Source organism: Gopherus evgoodei, chromosome 12 (genome assembly GCF_007399415.2).
Source record: "Gopherus evgoodei ecotype Sinaloan lineage chromosome 12, rGopEvg1_v1.p, whole genome shotgun sequence".
In the NCBI taxonomy this organism is placed as follows: Eukaryota; Metazoa; Chordata; order Testudines; family Testudinidae; genus Gopherus; species Gopherus evgoodei.
This window is the reverse complement of record NC_044333.1, coordinates 4,614,978-4,639,978: the sequence shown is the minus strand read 5'-3', so window position 1 is coordinate 4,639,978 and position 25,001 is coordinate 4,614,978. Positions and strand designations below refer to the sequence as shown.

The 25,001-nt window shown below is 49.2% G+C and overlaps 1 protein-coding gene across 5 annotated transcripts in view; it reads left to right on the top strand.

Moving 5' to 3' along the window:
- Positions 1–7,272: 7,272 nt before the first annotated feature.
- Positions 7,273–25,001, top strand: part of GFOD2 (glucose-fructose oxidoreductase domain containing 2) — a 60,642-nt gene continuing 42,913 nt past the window's right edge. For 2 of the 5 annotated variants that reach the window (XM_030581871.1, XM_030581870.1), the window contains exon 1: positions 7,294–7,355. The gene's annotated coding sequence lies outside the window, so the exon portion shown is untranslated. Of the gene's footprint in view, positions 7,356–25,001 lie in introns of all 5 variants that reach the window. The other 3 variants (XM_030581869.1, XM_030581873.1, XM_030581872.1) reach the window with 3 other exon arrangements.

Genomic DNA, 25,001 nt, shown 5'->3' with positions numbered 1-25,001 from the left:
TGGCTTTATCCCAAATTAGTAGGAAGAGCACAGTGAGGGAGTTGGATTTTGCACGGTGGGCTCTTTGAAGTTGGAAATTGGAGCAGATGAATGCCTTTGGGGGCGTGGGCTTTTCTACAGGACATTTTAAATCTAAATACCACCTGGGTGTGACGCTGTTTAAGGTTAATATCCTCTCTAGTGATTTGAGTTGGGTTTTTATTTTTCATCTGTGCACCTGTGCTCCTCTTGGCTCTGTAGACAGCACCGTGTGGATCGCCTGGCAGTAGGGGGGTTTTGATGACCTCTTCAGTTTCTTTCTTACAGCATATTATAAAGGAAAACCAATCCAATGAAGTACACATTGTAATTTAATTTTCTTCTCCCGATGGCTCAAAACTCAGGTACGAAAAGTTCAGCTCCAGCGTGGAATGTGAGGACACTTGTTCGTTTTGTTTCCTTTTTACCAGCCCTGTCGGCTATAAAAAAATAAATAAATAAATAAATAAAACTCCACAATACAACTGGTGCGTGAGCAGAGTCTTTGCTCTTCCGGATTTATCCTCTTTGTTAATAACATCGGCTAAATGGACATTCTACAAGTTGTGCACATTGGTTCAGTCTAAGCTTAGTATTTGTGAATTAAGTTACCCAATGCTAGCATGAAATTCTCAAAAGTGGCGGGGGAGGAATTTTAACTGAAGAAAAAAATGTAAAACTGTACTGGAAATATGGTAACATTCTGTTGTATTTTGACAGAATTATTTTTATTAAAATACACATCCATGTGCAAGAGCTGGTGTGGAGATGTGTGTTTTGTGAGTCTGCGCTTCATTTGTGCAATCAGGGTTATCTGTCTCCCCAAGTTAACCTCCCACCCCACGCACGCGCGCACACCCTCCGCTGCCTCACTGGCTTGCCTGGGATGCCAACACTACTGCGTTTGTCCTCAAATGATCAGCATCGCAGTGGGAGGGGGAGAAGACAATGCAGTCGTGGACTTTACAGCACGTGCTCCCCCTCCTCCTGTGTATCTGGGGCCTGGCCTACAGCTAGTGGCAGTGACTGGCACCAAAATGCCTTAAACTGGGTTCAGGTCACACTTTGGTTATTTTGCAGACCTGTGTGGACATTCTGATTTCTGCCGCTTTTGATTTAGGGTAAATTTATTAGGATGCTTGTAATCCCCGAGAAGTGTCCTCCCGCAGACTTGCTTGAGAATAAGCATTGCCAGCTCTTGTGATATTTGTTTTTCTTTAACTCTCTCTCTCTCACTCACACACACACACACCCTGCTGTTGGAATCAAGAGGGTCTTGGTAACTGAGTGTTTTTAGCTCTTGTGGTTTCAGATAAAAGCCTGAAACCGTGACCTACAGCCTCAGCAACCAGAGGGCAGAAAAACAGAACCTACAGTGTATTTTAAAATAGCTCCCGCTGCTCGTGTGTGTGTCTGCCCCACCATTGTTTAATGTGTAGGCCATACGGCTAACAAAAGCGGTATGTGAACAGTAATTGGGTTACATCTGCCCCAGAGTGTGTGGACCAACCCTCGTCATGGGCCTATCATAAGCTGGAGCCAGTCCTACAACCCTGCCAGGAAGGACCAGCCGTAACCACCCCAGGTCTCGTCTGCCTTCCATGAGTCCCCTGCTGGGTGCTCCACTAACCACCCTCCTTCCCCTCTGCTTCGGATTGTTCCTTAAAGGATGTTTGGATGGAGAAGGATCTGAGGGGGGTTTGCCCAGGCACCCCTGGCTACCGGTGTCCAGCATGAGGAGGTGTAGGGCACACGGGAGCCAGACAGACAATGCAACTGACCATCTCTGATCAAGGTTCAAGAGCCACAGGCACACTTGAAGTGGAGCGTCCAGAGGCGGACACATCTCAAAGAACCGCAGTTACTGCACATGAGGAGTAATCTCTTCATCATCGGCGTCATCAGGAAGTCCTTCTGAGACGGTCAGATAGAGCCACCCAGCCTCCCTTCCAAAACCAACCCAACCCACCTTCACTCCCCCTGCTGCCTGAAGGCAGGGCCTGCTATGTGCCAGCCATGGGGACCAAAGCTTGGTTCTGTTCCCTGCAGAGAAACTAACTGCTGCTACTGCCGTACGAGTGACTCCCTGTAAGGGCAGGTGTCCCCAGCATCCTAGCACATCACACAGCCAGCCGAGGGGAGGGGAGGGGAGAGGAAGGGGGCAGGTGGGCATGCTAAACAGCAGCGGCGGAGCTGCTGGGGGAACTGGCAGCAGCAGCTGAATAGCCTGAATCAGGTACTTTGCAATGGAAATGAGACCACAGGATGACCTTAACAATCAGGGCTGGATGTGGGATGTCCTGCACAATTCATGCCAGTTGAAAGGTGTGCCCTGCACACTTCTGCTGCACCCATGGGCGTGGCCAACCCCCTGGCTTTGGAAATGATCCACCTGCCCCAAAATCATTAGCTTGTCTTAAAATGCAGGAGGTTTTGAAAAATAAAAAGTTGGAACTTCCTTTACTTTCTAGTATCTGAGCCTGGGGTGACATGTGGGTCATGTTGTCAAGCTTTTAGCTGCACTTGCAAAGGCTAAAAGTGTTGTTGGTTGTTTTTTTTTGGTTTGGTTAGGGTTTTTTTTAAGGAAGCTGACAGTCTTATGTAATCACATGCTACCAGGAGCTGGGGCTTTCTGAAACATACCAACTATCACAAGATTCACTACAGCTTTAGCAACACTGTAGAAAGGGCATTTCTACATCCTTTCCATGCCCTTTCTGGATGGGGGGAGGAGTCATTCCTGTGTGTACTCATTACTAACTGCTAATGTAGCCTCAATATTTCTACACTGGAACTGGAGGTGTAATTTCCAGCTCAGGTGGCCATACCATTCTGATCCAGGTAGCGCAACCAAAATAGCAGTGTAGCCATGGCTACAGAGTGGTGGTCAGGCAAACCACCCCACTTACAATCCCATCTGAAACCTGCACTTGGGTTGGCTCACTTCTCCTGCCACCTATGCAGCTGGGGCACTGAGATGGGGATGGGGGGTTCAGATGGTGTGTGTGAGGGGCGGTGAGGCAGAGTGGGAGGGGTACATTAAGGAGGGTGCTGAAGAGGAGGGTGTATGGGCAGAGCACAGAGGTGGTGTGCGGGGGTGCTGAGGCAGATTCTATGGGGGTGCTGAGGCAGAATATGGGGGGTACAGAGGTGGGGTGTGAGTGGGGGATGTGTAGGCAGGATGTATTAATTGTGATGGGGTCCCTGTGGTGCAACCTGAACCACGGGACTGTGGAGTCCTCCAAACCCACCAACCTGGGCTGCCTCTCCCTATGATACTCATGTCAAACTAGGAGCCTCTGCTAGGCACTGAACTGACACAGCCATCTACAGGTGGGGACACATCCGAGTTACATGAATGATCTCCCAGCCACTCATGAGCCATACATCAATAGGAAGGCTTCAGCCAATTCCCACCAGTTCTCCAGTCTTACACCCCAGAACTCTACCGTCTTGTACTGCTCAGAAGTCTGACCAGTGTAAACTCAATACCAACTTCACCACCCTCAGTGTGGAATGGACACACGCCTGCCTGTGTACTCTGCGCTGAGATTCCCCAAGCACTTCAACCTAAACATACTGTTTTAGGTAAAATAGAAAAGATTTATTAACTACAGACAAATTTTAAGTTGTTGTAAGTAGCAGGTATAGAGCTCAAAGTCAGTTACCTAAGAAATAGAAATAAATTTGAGGTCTGAATTCTAACTGAAACAGACTAAGCAGGATTTGAATCAAGCACTCTCTCCCCCTAACAGATGGTACAAGCAGGTTACAATTCCTCAATATACAGCCTAGCCCCCCTTCCAGCCTGGGACCAAACTTACCCAGTTTGAAATCTTTGTCTTCCAGATGTCCCTCCAGCTGTTGAGATTGGGGGTGGGGAGTGATGACCACTCGCTGCCTCTTATACTTTCTTCCAGCTGCTAAAAAGATCCTTGTAACGAGGATTAGTCTCTTCCCCCCCCCCCCGGTGGGGAGTCTCTGGGGTAGGGGACTGGGTGTTGATGAGCCATTAACGCCTGTCTGGCCAGTGATAGCTATGCCTTGATTGCAACTGAAAGACCTATTTCAGTAACACTCATAGCAATACTTAATAACTTCACATACAATGATAGCGCACACAGTCTAACAGGCTATTCATGTTCAGAGGATCAAGACTTTACAAATGATACCTCACATTATATACTTTGTACAAAACATATAATTATATGACTGGTGATTATGGGAGTTCCAGGGTGCTGCTTTGAGGTACAATGTCATAATGGGTTGGTGGTGAGGTGGGCTCTAAGGGAGGGCACAGAGGTGGGGTGTTGCGGGGGGCAAGGCAGGTTGTACCTGGGGTGCTGAGGCTGAGTGGGGGGAGGGACACAGAGGCAGTATGTGTTTGGGGCGGGCAGAGGTGGGGTGTATGTGGGGTGGGATGCTGAGTGTGTGGGTGGATGCGTTGAGGTGGAATGTGTAGGTAGGGATACTGAGGCTGGGTGGGGGGGGCTGAGGTGGGAACTATGTATGAGGGAGGTACTGAGGTAGTGGGGAGTGGAGGAGGCACTGAGGCAGTGTGTTTGGGGGGGCTCAGAGGTGGGGTGGGATGCTGAGGGTGGGTGAGTGTGGGTGCGTTGAGGTGGGATGTGTAGGTGGAGACACAGGCTGGCTGTGGGGGAGGCAATGGGGGGTGGGGTCTGAGATGGGGTGGACTGAGGTGGGAGGTGAATGAGGGAGATGCTGAGATAGGAGGGAGTAGAGGAGGCACTGGGGCAGTGTGTGTACAGGCTGATGAGGCAGGGTGTGTTGGGGGGGTGCCAAAGTGGGGCCTATGGGGGCACTGAGGTGGGGTGTGTGTGAGGGAGGAGCTGATGAGCAGGGGAATAGAGGGGGCACTGAGGTTATGGGTGTGGAGACAGGGTGTGTGGGGTATGTTGGCACTGTGGCAGAGTGTGATGGCGGTGTGGGGGTGTTGCAGGAGGGCACTGAGGTGCGGTGGGGGTGAGGCAGGGTGTGGGGGGTATGTTGGCGCTGTGGCAGAGTGTGATGGCGGTGTGGGGGTGTTGCAGGAGGGCATTGAGGTGCGGTGGGGGGTGAGGCAGGGTGTGGGGGGTATGTTGGCGCTGTGGCAGAGTGTGGTGGCGGTGTGGGGGTGCTGCGGGAGGGCACTGAGGTGCGGTGGGGGGTGAGGCAAGGTGTGTGGGGTACGTTGGCTCTGTGGCAGAGTGTGGTGGCGGTGTGGGGGTGTTGCAGGAGGGCATTGAGGTGCGGTGGGGGGTGAGGCAGGGTGTGGGGGGTATGTTGGCGCTGTGGCAGAGTGTGGTGGCGGTGTGGGGGTGCTGCGGGAGGGCACTGAGGTGCGGTGGGGGGTGAGGCAAGGTGTGTGGGGTACGTTGGCTCTGTGGCAGAGTGTGGTGGTGGTGTGGGGGTGCTGCGGGAGGGCATTGAGGTGCGGTGGGGATGAAGCAGGGTGTGTGGGGTATGTTGGTGCTGTGGCAGAGTGTGGTGGTGGTGTGGGGGTGCTGCGGGAGGGCATTGAGGTGTGGTGGGGAGTGAGGCAGGGTGTGGGGGGTATGTTGGCGCTGTGGCAGAGTGTGGTGGCGGTGTGGGGGTGTTGCGGGAGGGCATTGAGGTGCGGTGGGGGTGAAGCAGGGTGTGTGGGGTATGTTGGCGCTGTGGCAGAGTGTGGTGGCAGTGTGGGGGTGTTGTGGGAGGGCACTGAGGTGCGGTGGGGATGAAGCAGGGTGTGTGGGGTATGTTGGCGCTGTGGCAGAGTGTGGTGGCGGTGTGGGGGTGCTGCGGGAGGGCATTGAGGTGCGGTGGGAGGTGAGGCAGGGTGTGTGGGGTATGTTGGCGCTGTGGCAGAGTGTGGTGGCAGTGTGGGGGTGCTGCGGGAGGGCAGTGAGGTGCGGTGAGGGGTGAGGCAGCGAGGTGGGTGTTTGTATGGGGGTTGTCCCTGTTGTCAGCATCAGGCTGAGGGATGGGCTGAGGGAGCGGTCCCTTAAGTCAGTGCCAGGTGGGGAAGGCAAGGGAAGGGAATGGCAGGGGTGTGAATGAGGGGGTCAGTGCCGGGTGGGGGCGGTCCCTGGGGTCGATGCTGGGCAAGGGCGGGTGGCGCTGTCCCTGGGGTCGGTGCTGGGCAGGGGTGAGTGGTGCGGTCCCTGGGGTCGGTGCCAGGAAGGGAAGGGCAGGGGTGTGAATGAGGGGGTCAGTGCCAGTTGGGGGCGGTCCCTGGGGTCAGTGCCAGGAAGGGAAGGGCAGGGGTGGGAATGAGGGGGTCAGTGCCGGTTGGGGGCGGTCCCTGGGGTCAGTGCCAGGAAGGGAAGGGAAGGGCAGGAGTGGGAATGAGGGGGTCAGTGCCGGTTGGGGGCGGTCCCTGGGGTCAGTGCCAGGAAGGGAAGGGAAGGGCAGGGGTGGGAATGAGGGGGTCAGTGCCGGTTGGGGGCGGTCCCTGGGGTCAGTGCCAGGAAGGGAAGGGAAGGGAAGGGCAGGGGTGGGAATGAGGGGGTCAGTGCCGGTTGGGGGCGGTCCCTGGGGTCAGTGCCAGGAAGGGAAGGGAAGGGCAGGAGTGGGAATGAGGGGGTCAGTGCCGGGTGGGGGTGGTGCCAGGCAAGGGCGGGTGGTGCGGTCCCTGGGGCCGGTGCTGGGCAGGGGCGGGTGGTGCGGTCCCTGGGGCCGGTGCTGGGCAGGGGCGGGTGGCGTGGTCCCTGGGATCGGTGCCAGGAAGGGAAGGGAAGAGCAGGGGTGGGAATGAGGGGGTCAGTGCCGGGTGGGGGTGGTGCCAGGCAGGGGCGGGTGGCGTGGTCCCTGGGGTTGATGCCAGGCAGGGGCGGGTGATGCGGTCTCTGGGGTCGGTGCCGGGCACTGGTGGGTGGAGCCCAGCAGGGGCCTGGGAGGCTGCACGTCCTGGCTGCGGGGTCACTGTGCTCTGTGCAGGGCAGGGCAGGGGGCTGCGCTGGTGCCAGCCCGTGGGTCTGGCCCTGGTCCCCCCACTCCTACTGTAACCCGCCCGCGGGCGCCCCCTGCTGCCTAGCACAGGGGCTGTAAAATTCGAAGCGGCTCCTTTAAGGCTTGGAAGAGCCCCTCCCTTCCGCGCATGCGCACGAACTGCCGGGGTGGGCGGACTGTCTCCCGCGCAGCCTGGGCGGCGCGCGCTGCACCGTGTGCTGCCAAAGGGGCCGCGCCCAGGACTCACCGCAGCGCCGCGGGAGCGCGCGCTCCCCTGCTTCTCTGCCTCGCGGGAGCGCGCCCCGCCCCGCCCCGCCTGCCCGCCAGGAGGATGCGCCCGGGGGCGAGACGGGGCCGCTGCACTTCCCGGCCCCAGCGCCGCGCCAGGTGCCGCCTCCGGCCCGCAGGTGAGAGACGCGCCCGGCGGGGCGTGGGGCTGGGGGCGTTATGGGAGGAGCCAGGGGAGGGGGGCGTGGGGCTGGGGGTGCTGTGGGGGTGGGTGCCTGGAACTGGGGAGTGTGGGGCTGGGGGTGCTGCGGGGGGGGAGCGGGTGGATCTGGGGGTCTAGGGGGTGCTTGGAGCTGGGATGGGGGTGCCACGGGGGAGGGGTGTCGAGCTGTGGGGGTGCTACGGGGAGGGGAGTGGGGGTGCTGTGGGGGAGGGGTGCTTGGAGCGGTGGGGTGGGGGGAGTGGGGGTGCTCAGGGGAGGGGTGCTTGGAGCTGGGATGGGGGTGCTGCGGGGGAGGGGTGTCTGGAGCTCTGGGGGTGCTGCGGGGAAGGGTGGGGGGAGTGGGGGTGCTCAGGGGAGGGGTGCTTGGAGCTGTGGGGGTGGGGTGGGAGGAGTGGGGGTGCTCAGGGGGAGGGGTGCTTGGAGCTGTGGGGGTGGGTTCCTGGAACTGGGGAGGCGGGAGGGGAGTGTGGAGCTGGGGGTGCTGTGGGCGAGGGTGCTGAGCGAGGAGTGGGGAGTGTGGGTTGGGGGTGGGGGTTCCTCCCACATCCCTATGGCTGTGGGACGGGTTGCACTGATTTCATGCTCTGCTCAGCCCCACTCTTCTGGCTTGGGTCACATCACTGCTTGTCCAGGATCCCTTGCAGCCCCTTGGTGGCACCAGCTCTGGGGAGTGGGGTTTGTGTGTCTTGACATTTAATTCCTGCAGGGAACTAGATTGAGCTTTGAGCAGTAATGTCACAATGACCTTTAAGCAGCTTTGTCTGGCATATCTGATGGCATTTGGGGCCACAGAAACACACTAGCAAATCATCTAGTGATGGCTGGGAAAAGTGTGCGTTTGTCAACAGTTGCTCCCAGTTACATGTGTTGTGCTCTAGTTTGTCCCTGTAGAATAGGTCTCTGCCATTGTTGTGTGGTAGTGATTGACAAATATGGACTTTTAGTGGTTAATAATCTAGTCTTGAAGCCTTTGTACTTGCATATCCTTTGTGTTGCCTCTCTTCTTTTCCCTTCTGCCCATGAGAGCAGAGCAGATGAGCTCTGTACTGAAATGTGTAAGAATTTGCTATGCTAGGAGAACAGCCCATAAGTAAGAAGCATAGAAGCAGATGAGGGACAAGGTCAGTAGTGTTACATATCTGCTCTTGCATTAATTGGTAGCCACTGATTCACCATCATTCAAAATGTTCCTTTTAGGGTTTGTCTACACTGCAACCGACAAAATTTAAGAAAGCTCACGCCCCCCCCCCCGGCGAAAGACAAAAGTTTTGCCAATGCAAGCAGCAGTGTGAACGCGGCTCCTGCTGACAAAGCTGTGTCGACACAGCCTTGTTGCTTAAAGCTGGGTAGTGCAGACAAGCCCTCAGCTAAAGCACAGGACTGACTGGGTGTTTGTAGTGGCTGCACCACAGACTTCCTTTGTGACTTTAGGCAAGTCTCAGTTTCCCCATTGGTAAAATGGGGTTTATATCAACTCACGGGCACTTTGTAGATTATTTGTAAAGTATTTTGAGATTAAATATCTTTTCTACACAAGACAAAATTTACTCTCGGAAGAGCTATGTGGTGCCCCCTAGCAAACTTGTAACATCTCTTGCATCTGCGTGTAAAAGTGCTCAAACTGTTTACACGCATACACAATATCTTTTGGATCAGTACTGTTATGAGCTGGGTGAAATCCTGACCACATTGACGTTGATAGGTGTGAATTCTGTTAACATAACTAAGCATAAGCTACACCTAAAGCAAAAGGTGTGTCTGAAACCACCCAGGACTTTTGGCTGACTATTGTGTTGGGTAGGGGTGTGTTTGCGTGGGAAGAGAGATCACGCACACAAATTGAGACCCTACAAGAACAAAGAGAGAGGGAGAGGCCAGGCAAGAAAGCCAATCAGGAGCATGTAAGCAAAGTTTGACCCTGGAAAAAGCTTGAAAGAGAGCTTTGGGGTCTGGTATTGGCTAAATAAAGAGCCTTGCTGGCTGTGTAAGCTCAGAAAATAATCCTTTTGTTCTTGGTTCCTTCTGCATTCAGAGACACAGGACTTTGTACATTCTTTGCAAATAAACAAGATTGCATCAAATAAAATATCAGACTCCATCCATTTCTACTTCCAGCTGGAATATCTCCAGGGCCCCAAACTTTTCAACCCAGTATTTAGAGTTGCTGAAAGCAAACCTGATTTAGTCCGAACCAGTTCAGCCTGCATGCATCTATTGCCAGTGGGAATGGAACTGAAATTGTTCAGATACTCTCCCACTATTGTCTCATAGTGTACCAGAGTCTTTCAGAATCTGAGTCTGCTGCTTCTGGGAGCTGTGCAGTAAACTGTGGGATAGATACCTGGAGGGAACTGTATCACAGATTATTAACCGAAGTAGTTCAGAGCAGCACTAGTAGGGACTCAGGACAAAGCTTCATGGTTCAGAATACAACTCAGTATGGCTAATGTGTTTGCAGTGGATAGTTTGTGCTTAAAACAGTTCTGTCAAAGCACTTCAGTTGGGAATTATTCCTGTCTGTCTGCAGACCATGTCTATACTACAAACTTTGGTTGATGCAAGTTATGTTGGCATAAAGCCAGCCATCTGTTAGTATACATTGCTTGTGAGTGTGCTTACTTGGCTGCTTGCATCAAAGCTGCCTATACTCACCATGGGGGATATCCTAGTGTGCAACACATCACCATCCAGCACACTCTGTGTTGGGAAGTTTGGAATAGATATTGGGGCAGAAATGAGTTGTGCGGGGATGACTGTGAGCAAGGGGTTGGCTTCCCAGCATGCAGTTGTTCCCCATCCCATAATGCCATCTAAAGCATATAATTTTCACCACTTTTTTAAAAATCCCACCAACCCATGCAGGCTGTCTTCTATTTTTGCTGATCCTGGCAAATCAACTTGAAGCACGCCTTCCATTTATAGTCACTTCTAACATTAAAAAATTGTAAAAGCAGCAAAGAATCCTGTGGCACCTTATAGACTAACAGACGTTTTGGAGCATGAGAATGCTCCAAAACGTCTGTTAGTCTATAAGGTGCAGGATTCTTTGCTGCTTTTACAGATCCAGACTAACACGACTACCCCTCTGATAATTAAAAAATTGATCAGGTATGATGTTCAGAGCATTAATTGATAAATGGTGGCTTGTGACTGACAATACTGTATTAACTTTGTGAGGACTGCCTATTAAAACTGTGTTAATGTATAATTTTAAGAAGTTGATTTTTAAACATTTTCTTGAACATATATTTACATAATTGTTCTAGACTTGTCATGTTTTGTACCTTGTGTTTGTGGGAGAAAAGGCTTTTGAATGATAGCTAACCTGATCTATTTCCAGAGGTGTATTATCAAAATATCCATCAACTGAAGGATCTGCAGCTGAGGAGGCAACAAGTCCCTCCACTTGCCATGCCACAGAGGATGATACCATTGAAATTACGATTTTTACAACTCCAATGACACCTCCCTTTCCTTTCTATCATTAACTTGCCCACGGAATTACACATGCTCCCAGACTGATAGATACGGTGAATTTATTTAAGGACATCTTTTGATCAGCAGAAGTGCAAAGATATGACACAAACTTTATCTTCAGGCACAAATGGGTTTTCCTGGATAATAGTGGCAGAGTGAACCAAAGAGTATTTTCTTTTCATGATAGTTAAAATTCAGTGTCATCGTAGACCATATTTTATACAAAAGTAATCTATTTACGTGATAAACAACCACAATGCATCTGATGTTTAATGTTGCTTGTAAAGTGAGGAGGAAGGACCGGAGAAATGTGGATCATGATGAGCCTCTCTCCACCTTCTGCTTCAAGTGTGCCACGCACATTTCTTTGGTCCTGCCTTCCCTGACATAAATATATAGCAACATGTATATTAAAACCAACAACCTGAAAGTATACCAAACCAAGATAATTTACTGTACATGCTTCTCCCCTGGGAGAGGGTGAGACAACAAACACAATAGCTGTGTAGCAATCTTGCTTACTGCTCAATGAAGGCACTCAGATGACTGTGGTATAAGAACCTATTGAATATGATATTAGAGTGAGCTTTAGTTCATATTTGACTCTTGCCATTAATCTTTCTCTGCATAGTCCTCCTAGACTGTCTCATAAGGTTTATGACGTCTGAGGCAAGCCACGAAATACAGAAATACACAAGATCCAAGTAGTCCCCCGCCCCCCAAGATTTTCATTCAAAAATGTTAATGCCAGAAGGGACCATTAGGTCTTCTAGCCTAACCTCCTGTATATCGCTTGTGTTTGGCTAAAGCCTGTCCTCCAGAAGGAGATGCAGACATTTTTGGTTTAACGACATCAAGATGTGGAAAATCCACCACTTTGCGTGGTATTTTGTTTTTATCATTAAAAATGTATGCCTTATTTCTAATTTGAATTTGTCAGGCGTCAGTTCCTGGCCACTGGTTCTTTTTATGCATTACTCTGCTAGATTAAAGACTCCTTTTGTATGAGAGATTTTCTCCCTATGAAAATACTTACACACTGTAATCAAGTCACTTCTCATTCTTTTTTCATAAACTGATTAAGCTCTTTAAATCTCTCACTGTAAGTAAGCCATTTTCTCCAATCCTCAAATCATTTTTGTCTTTTCTGCACCCTCTCCAGTTTTTCAACATTCTTTTAAAAATGTGGACACCAGAGCTAGACACTGTATTCCAGTATCTGACTCATCAATACCACATGCAGAGGTAAAATCCGCTTCATGCTCCTCCTCGCTGCTCCTGTTTTTATACATCCAAGGATCACATTAGCCCTTTTTGCCACAGCATAGCACTGGGAGCTCATGTTCAGTTGCTTGCCAGGTGTGACCTCTAGTACCTTTTCAGAGTCTGCTTTCCAGATTACAGTCCCCCATTCTGTTGGTATGGCTTGTATTCCTTGTTCCTAAACGTATAACTTTGTATTTGCTGTATTAAAACACATTCTGTGTCCTATAGTTAACATGATAAAGGTTAAGCTATATGTTAATGATTTTATTAAATGTGAGTTCCATGCTGATGAAAGGTGCCATTCTGACAACCTTGGAGACTGAAGACTCTTATCTGTAGGACAGGTTCAGCAAGAACAGTAGAAATGCAGACTTCACCCATATGCAGCCAATGTACCTTTTCCATGTTCTGAAAAGACTGACACTAGTATTTGAGAAGTAGTCATTTCAGGATATAGGTGTACACAAATTTATACTCCATTTTGAGTCTTTTTTTTAAACTGATAAGGTGGATTATTTTTCCTTATGAGCAGCCTCCCCTGATTACTTGATGGATTTGAACCCCTTATTCAACTTTCAGAGAACGAACTGCCACTTTCAATTTTGATCATATTTTTTCTCTTGGGAGAGTCAAATGTGTCCCCCCCCGCAAACTTCTCTCCATGTCTGCCTGCCTTCCTCTCATATTCTGCTTGTAATTCACAGAAATGGGAATACTGGAGTGGCTAAGCAAAGTGTAAGGTTGTATGGGTACCTGTGTTAGGACTTGTATAACTGAGGTTTTATTTGCCTACTGAAATATCAGCAAACATTCTTTTAAAGTGCAGATTATAGAGCAAATATGCAATGGCTCCCTTGGAACCAGTATAGTCAGCAGTGTAAAGCAGTGTGCTTGAGGCACACAGTATATACTGTTCAGACAGCAATACAGAGTTGTAATAACTATCAGTCCTTCATATAGTATAGTTTATGATACATTAAACTTCAAAAAAGAAAAAAAAAAAAGAAAAAACAACCTATGTCCAGTTTGGAGGTGACTAAAAGTTATTCCTGTCTAGCTGTTTGACCTGTGTGAAATAAACATTGGATAAAAATAAGCACATAAATCACCTAGACAATTGGCACTAATTGGGCCCTTTGTTTCTACTTAGTAGAGAGGTGAAGTATTGAATCAGCACCAGACTGAGAGAGGTTATTAATTGTGGGAGGTGTGTGTGGGTGAGAGAGAGAGAGAATGGTATGCCCTTCTGTTAATTTTAATCCATGAGATGTAGGTTTTGTGCATAGACACAAGATTTTAATCTCCATCATATCGATCTGACACATTCCCCCTGCACTAAATTAATTACAAAACCGAACCAAAAAAACACTACCTCAAATACCTTGCCTCTTGTTGAGGGCCTGCAAATGTAACTTTTTTTTAAAAGGCTTTGAGTTGTACCTGTGCAAAAAGTCTGAAATAGCAATATCATAGAGAAAACCTAAAGGCAACCTTTTGTTCAGGGCAGCAAGCTGGCAGAAATTCACTAAATAAGGTACCATGCCAGATGCCTCAAATTGCAGAAGGAAAAATGGATGTTCAGTATGCCTAAGCTTTTTATTTATTTGTTTTTTGTTTTTTTTTATTCTTGTACTAAAGTCTCCCAGAGTGAAGCTCTGAAGCCCCAGTACACGCCATGAAGAGGTGTGGTCTGAGCACAGCACAGGGATCTGTGTACTGGCTCACACCACTTTGACAAGTCATTTCACTTCTCCCTGTCTTAGTTTTTCCAACTCGTAAAATGGAGTAATACTTGCCTCACAGGGGGATTGTAAAAGTTCTCTGTATTACGCTATAATGACATAGCTATTACAGAACTGGTGGGGAGGGGGAAGGCAAGCATTTACAAGTACATCTTCAGTTTAGAAATAGCACTTTAATATGCAAAATGTTAATTTGTTACACTAATCTTTGATATGACCAATAACAGTAGAATTTGAGGAGGAATCTCTCTCATCAACTTTTGTTTGTGTGAAGCACCTTGTGTATAGTTAGTTTCCCTGTAGCTTTCTTGGATCTTTCAGGAGAGAGAGAAATTTTTAAAATGAGAGAATCTAACTGTAACCCACAAAACTGTCAGGGGCATTCAGGAGCAGGGATAGGACCTGCAAATACTTTAAACTCATTTTTAAAATGTTACTATTCAGAGTTGACTATATCAAATTCTCTTCTGAAACTCTATAATGTTTGGGATATAAACTTGTTTATTTAATATTGAATCATATGCTTAATGGACGTAATGGCCTACCTGTGACTTTGAACGTTCAGCTCAGTCTTAGATCCAGAATGTCATCAGCTTTGTGTAATAATATCTGAGTGCGTTTCAGAGATTCATCGTTTTTAAGGACAAGCCTTGGCCATTGTGATCAGTCTTGTCTAATCTGTGTTGTATAGACCATAGAACTTCAACTGGTGATCCCTGCATGGGATGTGGTAACTTGTAGTGGAGATAGAGCGTATCTCTTTTAGAAAGACATCCAGTCTTGATGTAAAGATTTGAAGTGATGGAGAATCTACTGCATTTCTTGGTAGGCTGACCCAATAAATGGAGTGACTCAACCACTTCCTAACTGAGACTTGGTTGAGAATGAGCAGATTGATACTCAGTCTAGACAAAATGGAGGCAATGGTTGTGGAATGGAAGAAGGCATGGGAAGAATTAATGGAGGTAATTTCAACCTCTTTGGTTGGGGAAAGAAATAAGTTTGCTATTTGTCACATGAATTTGCAACCTAGCAATCTTCTTTGTGCTCCAGGCTTTGTTCTTTCTGCACCTGGCTAGAAATCTGTGATTATTTTGTTCAGATGTCTGGGGTCTTCATCACTTTAAGATTGGATTGCTGGAATGTTCTGAGTGTAGGTCTGCATTTTAAGATTTGGAATTTGTCAACTAATGAGGCAGCCTTCTTACTTAGTGATATCTCCCACAGGGATTGCATCACAGCTGCACCCTACCTTTGCACTGGCTCCTAGTTTTGGTTTTGGGTGTAATTCAAGGTTTTGGTTTGATTTAAATTTGTTTAAATGGTTTGAGCTCTCAGTGAGACCTCTCTTCCCTGTGTGTGATACAACTACAGTTGAGAGCAGCTGAGGCATACAAGCTGAAAATCCTCTGTCTTTAACGGAGTATGTTGCTTGGAGGACATTTCAGAGGGGGGCTCTAAAGCTTGCTTTACTCCCCTGCTCCAGCAAAGCCCAAGTCTGACCTTTTGGGGCATGCTCGCAAGGTCAGTGTGTTTTCCCATGCTTTTGAGAAGAGAGAGGTTAAGGCAGATTTAGGCAGCTGCTGATCTAATGGTTTAATTGTTTAAGGCAGAGTAAGCTATTTTAATTTTCTTTTTATACACTTTTAACAATTTAAAGGCAAATAATGCTAAGTATCATAGGCCCTTCTCACATCCTAAGAATACAGTAGTTCTAAAGAAAGCCAAAAGATATATTTTTTTGTCCGCAGTTCAGTGTTGAATGACCATTCATAATTTAGCATAGAGTAGCAGCAGAATGAAATCTCATCAAGCATGACTTAACATTTAAAGGAACTCTGTCCAATTAAAAAATCATTCCTCCTCCTTAAAAGAAAATCTAGTATAATTAGAAATAAAACTTACACTATGAAAGTTTAGAAGGGAAAATTTGTTTTTATTTTTTACATTGTACAACCTTTTGTGTAAATTAAGTTTTGATTTCCTCTGCATTATCAGTTAGGTTGCAGTCTTGTAAAGACTTAGCATGTGCTAAACTTGCTTGAAGTTAAGCGTGTGCATAAGCCTTGGCAGGATTCAGGACCTTAGTCACATTCGCTCCTTTGTGTTGTTTTACGCAACAGGGAAAAGAGAGAGATTTAAAGAAAAATGTGATTGTAAAACCACAGCACTGGAGAGTTACAAAGCAGATTGTTTTTACAGTACCCCACACAATGGAGCTTAGGCCTCTAGGTGCTACTGCATTACAAATAATAAATAATCAAATATTTTAATACCACTTCCATTAGTTAAAAAGGTCTGACTGCTTGTTCTCATTGCACTGTACTTTATCTCACTGTTCTTCTTATCACTCTTTCCTCTAAGGAGCTACTCTTAGTTGATAAAGTTCTAGTTTACTTCCATTTTAGTTTGGGGCCATCCATTCTAGTCTAGAGTGACCAGGGGTGAAAGTACCTTACAGGACTTACCGGTACTGCCGGAGTCCTGAGGGGGGAGGGGGCGTGGCCTCAACCAGAAGAGGCTGGGCTCTCAAGATTTAAAGGCCCTGGGACACCGACTGTGGCTGGGAGCCCCAGGGCCTTTAAATGAACCCAGGGCTCCAAGCTGCAGAGGTGGCTGGGAGCCCCCGGGGCTCAGGGGCAAATTAAAGGGCTTGGGGCTCCGGCCGCCGCGGAGTTCCGGGCCCTTTAAATCCCAGCTCCAGCCTGGGTGCCAAGCTGTGGGAGGGATTTAAAGGGCTGTGGGCTCCCCGCAGCTGCAGGAGCTCTGGGCCCTTTAAATCCCAGCCCCAGCCTGGCTGCTGGAGCTGTGGGAGGGTGGTGGTGTGTGTGTGGTGATTTAAGGGCTCTGGGTTCCCCGCAGCCGTAGGAGATCTGAGCCCTTTAAATCCCGGCCCCAGCCCGGGCATCGAGCTGTGGGGGGGATTTTAAGGGCTCTGGGCTCCCCACATCCGAAGAAGTGAGCTGTAGCCCACAAAAGCTTATGCTGAAATAAATTTGTTAGTCGTCAAGGTGCCACAAGTACTCCTGTTCTTTTTGCAAAAGAACATGGATATCCAGGATAACTGCACCTCTGTTTGTTTTTATACATGACTGTAGTACTCAGATTATGAATTCGTCAGTTGTGAAATTTAATGTTTTAACTGTGCTTTACTTGCATATTGATGCTGACAAGCATTGGCCAGAAAGGTGTAGTTATTTAAAAACAAAATATTTGTGAGTGGAAGTATGTAGAAGATGTAGTAAAATTTATTTCTTGCTATTGAAATCATCCTACCAAAAACTGTCTAGTCTTCTTGTCATAAAGATTTTAAACACAAGCTGAATTGTCAGAGAACAATATTTTAGTTTTACCCCTCAGGTTTAATTCAATATTTCCTCCATTTTGGTTCAGCAACAATTAACTATATCAGGGAAGTATCCACAATTACACAACAAGGACTAAATTGGCACCAGGCAAATGTTATGGAATAAGGTATTCTGGCTTGGGGAGAACAACCCGAGAACATGCTCCATGACCTTTTCTTTGACTGGCACTGGATAATTGTTTGGGATATTTTGTGCATGTGTGTGATATTAGTTTAGACTGTAGAGCAGTATATCCAGAATGAAGGATACTGTGTGTATCTCTGTAATTAGTCATGCAGCCAAACCTGAAGGTGTAGTTTGGAGTTGGAACAAATGAAATTGGCATAGTGGCGCTGTATAGTCTCTGTCCCCCCAACAGCAGTTCGCACAAGCATATGCCGCTCAAGCTGTTTATCTCTGCCTTTGTTCAAGCTTAAAGTATATACATGCAGTAGTTTAATGAAATACATTGTTCTCTGCACATTTCGTTACTGTAAAATTTGTAGATGCTTTTAATTCATAGGATTATGTCTTGTGATCAAAACTTCCGTGGCATTAAGATGTCCTCTTAAGTGTAATGAACTCCCTCCCCCAGCTCTTAATAAGTTGTCTAATAGAAAATTGAAGAGTTCTTTGCCAACAATGGGCCCCTGGAGTTGAATGGCTCACTTTTCAAATTAACCAAAGTAGTTTTGAAAGAGGTAGCAGAGACGCTAGAGTTATTGTATAGAATATATTCCAGGATTGCTTTGAATTTCACAGATTATGAATACAAATGTCTGAGGAATGTCTGTCTTTCACAGAAAACATAACCAAAGCCAAAGGCAATTGTTAGGGGCCAAAATCTCTCACTTTGTAATTCTCAAAATAGCCAGTGTTACAAGAATGATTAATAAACTGCTACCTGTGATATGTGTTCTTTCCGTCAGACAGCTTCATCAAAACATGGGGCTCTGCATGTTTTTCAGAGAGTAGTTGAGTAACCTTATCTCTCTCTCCAAATATCAGTAAAAATGTGAGTTTGAAAGGGAAAGTTTCCTGCAGCACTGTGCAGCTTTGGATGTGTCTCTGTGTTGAAGTCACATGATGGCAAATGGGGGGGAATAATAGTTTTGTTCCTCCAACAGGTCCTTTACTTTAGATTTAAACTTCCAAAAATACACATCTTGCAAGTAAGAAAGAACAAAATAGCTTTATTTCAAATTTTATAACTCCTTACTTGTTTGCACTTAGCCCTGGTCTACATTACAGTGTGAGGTCGACATAATTATGTCAGTGTACGCACTAAAGCCTTGTCCCCCCCAATTTAAGTGCCCTACTACGCCAACATAATAACTCCACCTCCACAAGAGACATAGATCTTATGTCGGAATAGTTAGGGCGATGCATGTCCCTGTAGACACTGCGGGTTACTTACATCAGCTGTTGGCTGTCATTCTTGTCACTTTCATGGCAGAGTCATGACTACCGCCTGGGTGCCCTGCGCCCTTGCTGGGAGCTGGGCTGCCACGTGGGAGCCCAGGTGCTGCCCGGGAGCCCCGCTGTACCATGGCTTCCGGTGCTAGAGATCATGGGAGTCTTTTTGACAAGCAGTATTTGTTGAGTGTGGATATACTCTTTGGTCCTTGTGCTCTGCACACCTGCCACCATTCAGTTCCTCTCATGGCTTAGAGATGGAGCTCAACAAACGGAGAGACCGCCAGCTCCACTGACAGTGTTAGCCAGTAGTTTTACAGTTAGTTTTATAGTCGAATTAGTAATTTTAGGAGTTCGGTTGCCCATTGCAACTTTTAGTTGCTAGAATTCACTCGTTTGGTATGGTGTCATCTGGCTTGGTCAAATGTAAACACTACCTCTCGTGCAAGGGAGCTGTCCCAGCTTTGGCTGGACACTTGAAGTGCCTGTATTGACTGGGAGAATCAGATATCCTCAGTACTGTTATTGTGCAGTTTGCCAGTCTTTCAGCTCCCAAGGTAGGAAGGACAAGGAGGCCTGCTGCCAGGTCTTCCTAATAATCTCAGTGAGACCTGCTTCTGAACTGACTTCACTGGACCTCCCTGTACAGAGACCATCAAAACTGAAGAGCATGAGTTCAGGCCGTTTGCCTTTGAGAGCTCTGACTTGAATTGTGACTATGATAGCATAGTCCTCAGACAGGCCTCCCCCTCCCAGGGTCTGGGAGGCAGGAGCTGTAGGGGGCCACTTCTGGGGGCCCAGTAGGCCCAGAGTGGCCTGGGGGGTTAGCGGGGGGCTGGGAGCAGCCTTCCCTCGCCCTCCCCAGCCATGTCGCTAGGGAGAGGGGGCTTGGGGGAAGGGATCCCCCCACTCACCAGCAGTGGAGAGAAGCGGAGCAGCCCAGCCTCAGCCCACTCCACTCTGGCAGCTCCCAGCTGCGGCACTCCACTTCTCGCCGCCAGTGAGAGCCAGGAGCAGTCCTTTCCCCAACCATAGCGACGGGGCTGGGGCTGGGGTTGGGGCAAGGGAAGTGGAGTGGGTTGGGGCCGCGTTGCTCTGCTTCCCGCCGCCAGCGAGTGCAGGGGGCTGTCCTTTCCCCACACTCACCAGCAGTGGGAAGCAGAGTGCTGCAGCTGGGAGCTGGCGGAGCAGAGCGCGCTGGGGTGAGGTTGCTCTGCTTTCCACTGCTGCCGTTGAGTGCAGGGTCACTGGGGGAAGAGGTGGAATGGGGGCAGCCCGGGGGTGGAGCGGGGGGAAGGGTAAGAGGTGGGGCAGAGAGAGTTGTCCGGGAGCCCATGCCTCCCTAGGGATGGCCCTGCCCCGCCCCTTGCAGTGGGCGTGGCCCGTGGGGGGATTGGCTGAGGGATGGGGCTGGTCGCCAGGGCTGGTGCTGTCACGTATGCAGCACGCAGCTGCCTGGGGCCCCAAATTTCATGGTGTCTTACGCAGCTGCATATACCTAAGGATGGTCTTGTGCCTAGGATAGCATTAGAATCACCCCGCCCCTGACTTTCCTATATGTGTCATGACAAGAGGCTCAAAGACAGGAAACCCATGGGACAAACAGGTAAAATCGGCCCCGAGTTCCATACCTCTGGGTGTCTAGAAAATTCCTCTGCCCTCTCAACAGCTCAGAGTAACACACTTGGAAAACAAAAAGGGTGAATGAAAACCAATGTGGTTATTTCAACGCAAGCCTGTGTGTATGCTCTTTGGGTAATAAAAGTGCTTTGGTGGTTTGTTAAATGGTGTAAGTTTATAAGCAGCCCAGGCCTTAGACATTCTTCTTCAATTTGGGCAAAAACTGTAAGGTAAAAGCCAATCATAGGGCAAGGGTAAGACACCTCAGAGTATCATTTTGGATCTCTCACTTTGGCTAAAGAAATGCTCTAAAAAACTTAAAGGGTAGATGTGAGTCTTGTAGAGGCAAGAGGGGCACAGAATCAAGGCAGTAGTATGTTATTCTGTATTTAGCAAATGCAGTGGCAGATTAATGCACGAGCCCATGGGCCCCATGCCTGGGGGCCCCCGCAGGAGCACTGGAACCTGAGTAGAAGTGGGGGGCCCCACCAGTGCCGGAACCGAAACTGTGGCACTGCTCTCTGTTGCTTCTCTTCCTCCTGAGGCACCATTCCATGGCCAGGCCACAAGCTGGAGCTAGGTAGTGGCCCCAGTCCCTCCACTTGCCTTGGGCGGGGGCTATGTTGCCTGAGAGCAGCCCCCAGCCTGTGTCCCTGCCCCCTGGAGCATGCTGCTGCAGGTTGGACCCAGAGGCGGGGGCTCTGGTCTGGTCTCCTGTCCCCTCCCTGCAGACATGTTCTGCAGGGAGAGGAGGCCCTGCCCCCACTGGGAGGTGGCAGGGAGGCAGCCTCCAGTGCAGCTCCCACTGTTACTGGCCTGGCCTCAGTGGCCATCACGCTCCACCTGGGCTTGCTCAGTGCCCTTGCTGTCAGGCTGCCCCTGCTGGGTCCCTCCTGCTGACAGACTGCCTCAGCTGCCACCTGGGCTTTGTGTCTGTGGCAGCAGCCACATGCAGCACCGCTCCTCCTGTCGCCTCTGGCCTGAGGTTTGCAGTTTGAGGGGGCAACACCCATGCCATTGCTGCTCTGCACCTGCCTGAGCTTATGCTCATGTTAAAAGGGGGGAGGGCCTGGCCCTCCGTCCCCTCTGTTTCTGGTGGCCCCCAGGGGAGTCAAAATGATATTGGAAGGACCAAAATGTTCTTTGTGCCCAGAGCTCCAATAAATCTTAATCTGCTTCTGATCAACATGATGACTTTTGTCCCTACTTCTGTCGATAATTGTTTTGAGTGTAGTTTTTATTAGGATTAGATATTGGAGTTACTTTTTCATAAAAATAAATCTCATATTTAGCATAAATAACCTTCATGTTAAAGGAAAACAAAATCCGCTGGCATTTCTGCCTTTGAATGTTTTGGAGCTACTGAGGCCATGTCTACATCTAAAATTTTGCAGCGCTGGTTGTTACAGCTGTATTAGTACAGCTGTATAGGGCCAGCGCTGCAGAGTGGCCACACTTACAGCAACCAGCGCTGCAAGTGGTGTTAGATGTGGCCACACTGCAGCGCTGTTGGGCGGCTTCAAGGGGGGTTCCGGGACGAGAGAGCAAACCGGGAAAGGAAACCAGCTTCCCCGCGGTTTGCTGTCTCGGTCCCGGAGCCAGCCAGCAAACCGCAGGGAAGGAGACCTGCTTGCTCGGGGTTCCGGGACCGAGAGAGCAAACCGGGAACGCCGCGGTTTGCTCTCTCGGTCCCGGAGCCAGCCAGCAAACCGCAGGGAAGGAGACCTGCTTGCTCGGGGTTCCGGGACCGAGAGAGCAAACCGGGAACGCCGCGGTTTGCTCTCTCGGTCCCGGAGCCAGCCAGCAAACCGCAGGGAAGGAGACCTGCTTGCTCGGGGTTCCGGGACCGAGAGAGCAAACCGCGGCGTTCCCGGTTTGCTCTCTCGGTCCCGGAACCTCGAGCAAGCAGGTCTCCTTCCCTGCGGTTTGCTGGCTGGCTCCGGGACCGAGAGAGCAAACCGCGGCGAAGCTGGTCTCCTTTCCCGGTTTGCTCTCTCGGTCCCGGAACCCCGAGCAAGCAGGTCTCCTTCCCTGCGGTTTGCTGGGTGGCTCCGGGACCGAGAGAGCAAACCGGGAAAGGAGACCAGCTTGATTACCAGAGGCTTCCTCCTTCCACGGAGGTCAAGAAAAGCGCTGGTAACTGTCTACATTGGATTACCAGCGCTGGATCACCAGCGCTGGATCCTCTACACCCGAGACAAAACGGGAGTACGGCCAGCGCTGCAAACAGGGAGTTGCAGCGCTGGTGGTGCCCTGCAGATGTGTACACCTTCAAAGTTGCAGCGCTGTAACTCCCTCACCAGCGCTGCAACTTTCTGATGTAGACAAGCCCTGAGTCACTCTGAGCCGTAGACCACACTTGGCTTTAGAAAGAGGATGATTAATGACCTGTAAATGGAGTTTTTCAAGGGTATTGCTATCTATGGATACATAACAGGAGAAGCTGGCCTTACTAGTTTAACCTAAATTGGAAAAAAAAAAATTACCAGTTAGGTGTGATGAGTGTGGTATTTGTTTTGAGGCAGGCATGGTGTATAATAATAGTGCCTTGTGGCTAAGATCGTAATTTACAGAACTATAAATCTCCAGCAATGCCATGTGATATAGGAAGGTGGAAGTCTACAGCACTACACTGAGAACATTACAGATATGTGACCTTTCTTGAATAAAGTCTGTGTGTCATCAGACCTCTAGAAAGAGTGGGTATCTTAGATATAATTCTGAGATATTGAATAAATGCCTGGAAATACTTGAGTCCAGGTGCATTTCTCATGATTTTGGCCTACTCCCATCATGGTCCTCAACTTAGCAAAATTTTGATGCTTCTGGTTTAAATAGTGAAGCGTGTGCAGATGGGAAAAGTGATCCCATCATGTGAACAGATTGCCCAATTTTGATCCTTAGGGAATGCTGCTGTCTCCTGAAGCTAAAATTAGTTGACTGACTACTTGAAAGTAGATTATCACTATGAAGAATTGATGGAAATGTCTAAATATTGGTATGGGCAAGTTTCTTCACCTTCTGAGTGTTCATAGAATCATAGACGATTAGGGTTGGAAGAGATCTCAGGAGGTCATCTAGTCCAACCCTCCAGTCAAAACAGGACCAACCCCAACTAAATCATCCCAGCCAGGGCTTTGTCAAACTGGGCCTTAAAAACCTCTAAGGAAGGAGATTCCACCACCTCCCTAGGTAACCCATTCCAGTGCTTCACCACCCTCCTAGTGAAATAGTGTTTCCTACTATTCAACCTAAACCTCCCCCACTGCAACTTGAGACCATTGCTCCTTGTTCTGTCATCTGCCACCACTGAGAACAGCCGAGCTCCATCCTCTTTGGAACACCCTTTCAGGTAGTTGAAGGCTGCTATCAAATCCCCCCTCACTCTTCTCTTCTGCATACTAAATAAGCCTAGTTCCCTCAGTTTCTTCTCATAAGTCATGTGCTCCAGCCCCCTAATTATTTTCATTGCCCTCTGCTGGACTCTCTCCAATTTGTCCCCATGCTTTCTCTAGTGAGAGGCCCAAAACTGGACACAAAACTCCAGATGTGGCCTTACCTGTGCCAAATAGAGGGGAATAATCACTTCCTTCGATCTGCCGGCAATGCTCTTACTAATGCAGCCCAATGTGCCGTTGGCCGTCTTGGCAACAAGGGCACACTGCTGACATATATCCAGCTTCTCATCCACTGTAATCCCCAGGTCCTTTTCTGCAAAACTGTAGCAGTGCATGGGATTGTTCCCTGCTAAGTGCAAGACTCTGCACTTGTCTTTGTTGAATCTCATCAGATTTCTTTTAGCCCAATCTTCCAATTTGTCTAGGTCACTTTGGACCCTGTCCTTACCCTCCAGCTTACCTACCTCTCCTCCCAGCTTAGTGACATCTGTGAACTTGCTGAGGGTGCAATCCATCCTGTCATCCAGATCATTGATGAAGATGTTGAACAAAACCAGCCCCAGGACCGACCCCTGGGGTACGCCAATTGAAACTGGCTGCCAACTAGACATCAAGCTGTTGATCACTACCCGTTGAGCCAGATGATCGAGCCAGCCTTATAGTCCGTTCATCCAATCCATACTTTTTTAACTTCCTGGCAAGAATACTGTTCACTGATGTTGGGGTCTGTCACGGAGTCACCGGGCGATGCTCTGGAACTGCTCCCCACCAAGCCAGTCAGGACTTTGGGGAGCCTCCTCTCCCTTGGAGCAGACTTGTTCAGGGCAAGAAGCTCATACGTCTTCACCTCCTGGGTCTCTCCTTGGAGCATTCAGCATCCTCTGCCCCTCCGTGCGCTTCCCACAGCGAGTCCACCCCAGCGGGGTCCTGGGGAAGCCACCGGGTCCTGCACCCCCACTTTGCAGTCAGACGTGACTCTCAGCCAGCCAGTAAAACAGAGGTTTATTCGATGACAGGAACAGGGTCTAAAACAGAGCTTGTAGATACAGCGAACCGGACCCCTCGGCTGGGTCCATTCTGGGGGGGCAGTGAGCCAGACCCCCAGGTCTGCCCTCCACCCTTGACCCCAGCCAGCTCCAGACTAACAACCCCTCCCAGCCCCTCCTCTCTGCTCAGCCCCTTTCCCGGGCCAGGAGGTCACCTGATCCCTTTGTCTCCAACACCTTCAGCTGGCACCTTTGCAGAGGAGGGGCCCAGGCCATCAGTGGCTAGGAGACAGAGTGTCAGGCATTTAGGTGCACTGGCCATTGCTCTGCCAGATACTTAAGAACTGCCA